Here is an 8,877-nt window from a genome sequence, read left to right on the forward strand (position 1 = left end):
TTATATTTTTATAATCTTCATCCGAGGATATCTTTTGTTGAATTTTTAGAGAGAAGAGAGAGAGAGAGAGAGAGAGAGAGATGAGAAAAATCAATCTGTTGCCTCCCTCCTGAGCCCCACTGGGGAGAGAACCCGAAACCTAGGTATGTGCCCTGACCAGGAATCAAACCTGAGATGTTTTGGTGCACAAGGTGAGGCTCCAACCAACTGAGACACACAGGCCAGGGCAGAACTCTTATTATCTTTTATTTCACTGGTCTGTTCTTTAAGTTAGTATTACCTTTAGATAATAGCTATTTTGTCATTTTGTTTTACTGGGTTTTATTTTAAGTAATTTAAATTCATCAGCTATGTTTCTAGTGTCATGGACAGAGCTTCTCTTCCTAGAGCTTCTTTTTTTTTTTTTTTTAAATACATTTTTACCACCCTTTTATAGATGGCCTCTATAGGCATTGGCATTAGGGAAAACTGTGAGAACCGTCTGCACCTCTCATGGTGTTTGCTTCATATTTGGACTCGCAGCATCCCCCAGAAACCTTCTGAGTAAAACTTTTGTTGATATTATATGGACCCTTTAACTTTTTTTGGTATGTAAAATATCTTTTAATTGTGACAGTATTACAGATACCCTCCATTTTACCCCTCTGCCCCCCTCTACCCATGGATCCTTTAATTTTTTATCCTTTATCTGAATAGTCCGAAAGATCTACAGGCTCTCACATATTTTTCTATAATATGCAGAGAATGAACACTCACTATTCACATGTCTGATTTGTTTAAGCTTTTTTGTTCCTGGAAGCTGTACACAAGTCTGAAAGACTGGTTGGTACTTGAGTTAATTAGTTGTGGGGGTGCTGATGCCTTCTTAATCATTGACTTAATAGTTTCAAATAGCCTTATAAGTTTTAGCTGCTGTCATTTATTACTTAGAAAAATTAATTTAGATTAAAATAATTTAAAGGCAGGTTTTGATGAGAATGTTATGAGCAGATTCATTGTCTAGGGAATATGTATCAGATAATCAAAGATTTTCCATTTTCTGAATCAATCTCCTTTACTATGTTCCTTACTAAAGGCAAAATATTATTTATCAAGTAGAGGAAATTTTCTAAAAGCTATCTAATTAATATAGGGCTAAACAATTTTCTTCTTCCCTGAAACTGTCACCTAGCTGTGGGCGCTCTATGCTCTCATAGACAATGGTGAGCTGTGCACATTATGGCATGTGTGCATAGGGATACACCTATTTTAAAGATTTGGGTGTTACACTGTGGGAGCTCCAGTAAACTGAATAATTGTAACCAAAAGAGCTTATTGCTGTTGGTAGAGATACATTCACTGATTGCCCATTTGCCACAAGCCCATTAGGATCCCCTGTCTGTTCCTCAGACCCTAAGCTCTCTGGTGTGGGCAGCTGCCTATATGCTGAGTCCCCTTTTATCTTTTCTTCAGCAAAAAGAGGGATCTATTTCTACCTCAATGATCCTCATCTGTAGCTGCAGGAAGCTGGGTCAGAGACAAACGCAGGATTCCTTGCCACAATGTTCTCTTAAAAAGATAAAATAAAAGCTGGTCAGTTAAGTATAAATTGTTAATTGGTCATCTGATGAGTTGGCCTTTGGTAAATTAGCCTGCTTTCAATACCTCTAGGATAAGAGAAACCAAAAAATAATCTTTTGAAATTTCTATTTTTAACTCAAACTTGAGGGAAAATGGGCAAGTGAGTTTGGATCAACGGACAAACACATGTGAGAAGTATATGTACCCAGAAGAAGTAACCAAGTGCAGTCCTATTGGAACAGTCCAAATCCCTGGCTGGAGCTTGTTGCAGGCAGCTGCTGTGAGACACTGTCCTTTCCACACCGTGTAAGTACTTGCTCCTGACAGCAGGTACTGTGCACCAGCCGGTGACAATCCCCACTTCACTCCCAGCACTATGCAATATCTACAAAGCCTCCTCGAGGACTTGCGTCATACTTATCACTAAAGTAATTGAACAAACAAATAATCAAACAAAAAGAACAGCTATTTTGTTTTGCTGCAAGAAGCCAGTGAATCTTAAATGTATTTTAAATGTTATGTAAGTAGTCAAATGAGCATAAAAGATACAGAGGCAAAAACCATGACACTGCACTGGGAATGAAGGGCAAGGTTGTTGACCCTTGAGTTCTCCTTCCTCTTCCCCAGAACAATGCCTTGCACACAACAGACACACAACGAATCTTTGGTGAATTAAAAACAAGAATAAGTACATTTTCTTAATGATGAAAAAGCACCTTGTCTTTCAAATAAAATGTGGGTCACAGTTCATTTTAAACACTCAGCTGGACTCTAATGAAGAAGTGTGAAGGCTATACACACAGCTCTCATGTGTGTTAATTTGACTTATCAAAGTGGACAGAATAGGCTTTTAGCTTGAATCCTTTAGCAACAGCCAACTTTAAAAAATTTCAGTGTAATGTGGAACGATAAGTTTAAAGGGTCATAGTGAGCAGGGGAAATGCAAAACATTTAGGCAGTAAATATAAAAAATTCAAAGGACCCATGTCATAGAAGCAGAATGCTCTCTAAACTCCCCTTTTTTTTTACCTATTCCCTGCTCTCCATTCCACTATCCTAACTGTGGTAAATGTTTCCCTCCACGTCCCGCGTGGTTCAGGGTTCAGATCTGGAAGAGGAGCCGCACACAAATGAAAGAGAAAAGACAAGAGATAATTTGGGAATATTGGGGGGCCAGACGGGTAAGTCCAACTCAAGAGGAAGGACTTCCACTGGTGCTCAGGCCGCACCAACCTTTTACTGTTTTGGGATCCACCAATAGCCCTCAGGCAGGCAATTTCCAGTAACAGGCAGACTAGCTCATCATCAAGGATTTACATAATAATAAATGGGAAAGTTGTTTCAGCTACCATTGTCTGAACTAACAGTGGGTGCACAGCCCTGACCTTTGCAAGGGCTTCAAGGATCACCAGCCTTCTGTGTTCCTTGTCCCCATCTCTCTGCTAGTGAAGACAATAGGCAGCTTCCCACACCCAACCTCTATATTCCACCTCCCTCCACAAGTAGTCTTTTCTCTTTAATGATCTGGTGTGTAAGCTAATGTGAGGCATGCTTGGATGCTCAAAACCACAGTTGGGTTCCTAGGGATCTTGGTCATATTTGCACAGGAGCTGACATTCTGCACAACAGATAGAAGTTGCCTCAGCCTTCAGTCTGGGTCTAGTGCTTAAGTAGCACCTTCTTTGCCACTAACACTCACCATGAGACCAGCACCTCTATTAGCTCTGTGCTTTCCCAGAGGTTAAGAGCCCACCGATGAGCATGACCTGAGAAAGACTGCCACAGGTCTAGTTCACCTTATTCTTTATAGTTTGGGTTTCTCCAATAAAACAAATCCACCTTCATAACCTGCATCAGTATCTATACGGGAATATCGAACTTGCGGATTAGGAAGAATAGACTCCAAATCCTAACTAATATGTTACTGGCTCTCACTACCATCTTAGAATCTCCAAGTTATAGGTTCAAAAAATCTTCCATCATATGCCATGTAAATTGGCATTAAAGATTACACAGAGCGTTTTTAATGTTTTTCTTTCAGTTACTGAATAGTAATTTCTGTCATTTCAACCATTTCCTGAGCACTTACTATGTGACAAACATACAGTATATAGATTATTTAATCCTTACAATAGATCTGTGATTCAGGACATTACTGTCATCTGCTTTCATAGGTGAAGAAACCAAGCCTTGGTGAATTTAAGTAATTTGGCTGAGATCACTCAGTAGGCCAGTGGCTCAGCTGATATTCTCATGCAGTCTTTGCAACTCTAAAAACTTAAGTATTACTTGTCTATCATATTTTAAACATTTTTTAAACAAGAGAAGACAAGGGTGGGTGTGTGGGTGTGAGGAGATCAACCAAAGAACTTATATGCATATATGCATAACCCCTGGACACAGACAATAGGGTGATGAAGGCCTGGGGCGGGGACGGGAGCTGGCTAGAAGAGGTCAATGAGAGAAAAAAGGGGACATAGGCAATACTTACAGCAATAAATATTTAATTAAAAACAGATTACTTGAAATTTACATCTGGGTTTAATTTTCTCCACATGAATGAGTATGATATGTTGGTTCCATACCTGGATTAAAGGCAGTTAGGCCTGGCTTGAATTTTGCTTTGTCACTAATTGTGTGGCCTTTGGCAATAGTTTTACCTCTGAAACTGTTTCCTTATCTTTAAAATATGAAAAGTAGAATCAAGCATAAAACTTTTATTTTCTCATTTGGGAATTAATTAATTGATTTTAAGTGTATATTTCTAATAAATTTATAATTTAGGCAGCTAAGTTTAGTTTTGAAATTTAAAACAAAAATTAATTTAATTCTTTAAAGGAAGACATGTTAGCTAAACAAATTAGAACCTTTAATTAACTTTGATAACTCCAAATAGACATGCCAACAGGATTTAAAATCAACATTATTAAGCCCTGGTCAAGTGGCTGAGCTGTTTGGATAACTGTTCCATACACCAAAAAGCTGAAGCTCAATTCTTGGTCAGGGCACATACCTGGGTTGTAGGTTCTAATCCCAGTAAGGGTACATATGGGAGGCAACAGATCTCTCTCTCTCCCCCCACTTCCTCTCACTCTAAATCAATACTACTACTAATAAGACCATATCATCTGGTGAAGAATTTTTAAAAAAACACAACATTCTGAAAAGAAACTAATTGTCTTCTCCAAATTACCTCTTCATCTAGGGTACACTATCTTAGTAAAATGCCAAGATCACTCATTCTGGAAAAAAAAAAAAAAGAATGGAAAGAAGGAACGGAAGATGGAAGAAAAGGTAGAAAGAAGGAAGGGAAGAATGGACAGAGGAAGGGAGGGATGAAGGGAAAATAACTCCAGAGAGAATCCTCAAATCTGTCCTCTCTCTCATCCTCCATATCCATCTTCTCCAGATTCTGGCAGTTCCTTAGGTCTTGTTTATGTCATTCTATACACAGGCTCCTTTCTCTGTCCAATATGCCCTAATCTCTTCCGTTACTTACTGTAACATTAATATTCCAACTAGTCTCCTTATATTTCTTCTTGCCCCTTTTAATCTATTCTCCTCACTATAACATGATTGATTTTTAAGTAAAAATCTTTATATCACTCTTGCCTTAAATCCATTTCATTGCTTCCTATTGTTCTTATAATAATAGTTCTCTTGACCTGAGCCCTGCCTTCTCCACATGTACTACCCTAATACTCCGAGTTCTCCTCATCTCTCTGTTATCTTCACATGCAGCTCCTCTCCACTACCTTCCTGGAATCCTCACCACCCTCTCCCCTTCTGGAAGCCCTTAGCAAGTACTTGGCATTTGGTAGGCATATGGGAATATTTGTGGACTGAATGAATAAATTAATAGGGAATGAATTCAAAGGATTTACCCCTTACAAACATGAGCCTATACATATACTGAAGGGTAGATACTTCATAACTAGGAAAATATAGTAAGACTGTTTCTGGAAATGGGGATGGAGTTTTTTACTACTTCCCATTGTGTGCACATTTTTATTTTCTCTATTTTTTTTTTCTTAAATTATTTTTCCTTATTTATTTTCTTGCTTCTCTTCATTCCTTCTTTGTATTTCCCTTTCCCTCTATTTGGTTCAATTTCAAACCAAAGCTATTTGAATTTCTATTTTAACAGAATGGTGAGTTCTCATGGGTTTCTAGAAAGTCAATCTTAATGTCATTCACTTCATCAAGTCTTTGCAATTCTGATATATGGAGTTTAACATTAAAAAATAAGAATGAATTTTGGCAAGCATTTGCTGGTCAAGCTAAAAAGAAGTTTGACTACTTACATGCTGTCTGTTCAAAGCTATACCAGCACCCTTCTAATCTATATAATAAAGAGGTAATATGAAAATTGACCATCACACCCTCGCACAAGATGGCTGCCCCCATGTAAGCTCAAGATGGCCACCCCCATGTAGTCAAAAGATGGCCATCCCTATGTGATCACAAGATGGCCACCAAAGCATGGCCAGCAGGGGAGGGCAGTTAGGGGTGACCAGGCCAGCGGGGGAGGGAAGTTGGAGGAGACCAGGCTGCATGGGAAGGCAGTTGCGGGCAACTGGGCTGGAAGGGGAAGGCAGTTGGGGGGAACTGGGCCTATAGGGGAGCAGTGAGGCATCGATCAGGCTGGTAGGGGAGTGGTTAGGGGGTGATCAGGCTGGCAGGCAGATGCGTTTAAGGGCAATCAGGCAGGTAGGGAGGTGAGTGGATGGGAGCCAGCAGTCCTGGATTGTGAGAAGAATGTCCAACTGCCTGCCCACCCCTGTGGGCAGTTGGGGGCCTAAACTGGCAGTTGGACATCCCCCAAGGGGTCCTAGATTGGAGAGGGTGCAGCCTGGGCTGAAGGATACCCTTCCCCCCCGCACCCCCCCCCAGTGCATGAACTTTGTGCACTGGGCCTCTAATGTTATTATATAAGTAAATAATTATTTTCCAACTTATATCAAAGTGCATTTACTACAATAGCCATACTGCTAAAACTATGTGTAACTTTTTGAATTAGAAATAAGCATATTTTATTCTTCATTTTTATATTTAAAACAATTTAAAATTATAGATTCCATTCTTTTTATGAGACTTAAAATACCATATTAGCTAAATGTTCACACTTGTCCTTTTAGCTTTAAAGAAATGTCACATGCTAAGTTTCTGTAAATGACCCACATTCAGATGTGAACCAAACATAATAGCTTCTGCCACTCACCAAGCAATGAATTGCTGCAAATGTAGGACACAGGGCAGAGGACTTTGTAAATTACTTTGTTTTATTGGCCATCATCAAAACCTGTGACATGATATGTGACCTATTTCTACAAACAATAATGCCTAAGGTTTTCCAGACAGGTAGAATGTAGTTTCTCTTTTAATTACACTTTGAAAAAAAAATAATTTAAATTTTTTCAGACATATTGAATAGATATACTCTTCAAAGAAATACAAATTTGCAACCATCACCATATAATAATGTATATTTCAATAGACTATCATAAAATTTTAGCTCTATATTAAAAAACAACTCAATCTATAAAGCTGCAAATAAAGGACAATGAACTTGTAATTTTTCTCCTAGATTCACTAATTATTAAATTGTTATTTGCTTTTCTCTTCTTTCTTCCAAAATGATCTAATATCTTCAATATTATATAATTCAATCTTATATTTAAACACCCCCCAAAATGGCATAAAATGCATGAAGACTCTTAGTGAACTATATGAAAATAACACTTCCATAATTAAATATGATTATGGAAAGTTTAAACTTAATATTTATTGAATTACTCTAATGTTGCCTATACAGAGAGAATAGTTTGTTTCTCTTTTATCAATGTCTACCAATGCCCAATTTACTTATGAAATTGGAACTTTTTAAAAAATGTTTATCTTTACATAAATTTTCCTAACATTTAGTTGGACTCACTTTCTAAGAGAATCAGAAAAGTGAAAGTTCAATAGGCAAGCACCAACTTTGATCAATGTGAAATGCAAAAATATTCAAAAGGACAAAATAATTGACTTTTGGATAAATATTATATTGTTTGACTAATCATATTATCCAAATGAATCACAAAATTATCAACAATTATATATTATTTTAAAATTTGGCATATACAATTATAGGCTATTTTCTCCTTGTCTGTGTAAGCTGGTTCATTTGAGCTGAAAAATGTTCTAAAAACTATGAAGATTGGTAAGTTGAGTCATTAACAACCCATCATGAAAATGCCACTAAAAATGCCAAAAAAAACCAAAAAACTTTTTTAACAAAACTAAAATGCAATTAATCTTTGTACAGCTTTCCATATTCCAGTGTGCCATTTTGTTCTCTGTTAAAACATTTGTTTACCTTCCTGCGAATCTTAGTTTGAATGTTGCATAATTATATTTTCATACAGAATGAAGAAGATATAAGGATGAGACAGACATTTTCTGGGCCGAAGAAACAGAAGCTAGAAGAAACAGGACTCTGATTCCTAATTAATTCAAAGATAATTGCATTGTTGATAATATTGCACTTAAAATCTTCATATAGAAAACGTTTATGGCAGCAAATTGAGAGTAATTTAACTACATTAAATCTTATTACCAGTAAAAGAAAAAGATGAATGTTACATTAAACAAGCTTAAGAGAATGGTAAAGACTAGTTCTTGTTTAAAAATGCAACTAACAAATCATTCAAATGGCCGAGCTAGAATCTCAAAGCACAGTAAGAGTAGTAGTTGCACTTCAAGTTGACACCAAGCCAGATGGCCTTTCTTGGGCCATCAGTGATGCTGCTGGCAGTTTTGCTTTTATTTCCTTCTGTGATGAATGAAAAAACAGTTGGAAAAGAAAAGACAAACAGATCTTATTTGGAAGTTAGACTCAAAAAAATATATCTTACTATTTTGGAAAGAATCAAGACAGAGGTCATAAAAGGAAGACATGCATTATATCAGTTATTTTAACTGAAAGTTAAGATGATGGATGAAATAAACTTTGAAGTTAGGTTTGAGTTTAAATTCTGTAACTTATAAATGAGACTAACCTTTTCATTTTAGTGTATTAATATGTAAAAGATAATTAATTAAAGTTAGATAATGCAATGGATGTGAAATTGCCATTAAAATAGGAAATCAATAATTTTTAGGTTTGATTATCTAGTTTATTTAAAGCAAAATATATTTATTCTGATCATTGAAATAAAATACTTAATTTTGTATTTTGTGTGGAAAGGCACTTCCATGTGATGTTTAACTATCTTTTATTTTATTTTTTTTTTAGAGAGAAAGTAAAAGGAAGGGAAGAAGGGGAGAGAGAAA

The 8,877-nt window shown here is 36.7% G+C and overlaps 1 long non-coding RNA gene across 1 annotated transcript in view; it reads right to left on the reverse strand.

Moving 5' to 3' along the window:
• LOC107183664 overlaps nt 1–8,877 on the reverse strand; it is an 11,082-nt gene that overhangs the window by 433 nt on the left and 1,772 nt on the right. The window contains exon 2 of the long non-coding RNA XR_001514447.1: nt 6,107–6,110. This is a non-coding gene — a long non-coding RNA (uncharacterized LOC107183664). The remainder of the gene's footprint in view (nt 1–6,106; nt 6,111–8,877) is intronic.

Source organism: Myotis davidii, unplaced genomic scaffold (genome assembly GCF_000327345.1).
Source record: "Myotis davidii unplaced genomic scaffold, ASM32734v1 scaffold342, whole genome shotgun sequence".
In the NCBI taxonomy this organism is placed as follows: domain Eukaryota; kingdom Metazoa; phylum Chordata; class Mammalia; order Chiroptera; family Vespertilionidae; genus Myotis; species Myotis davidii.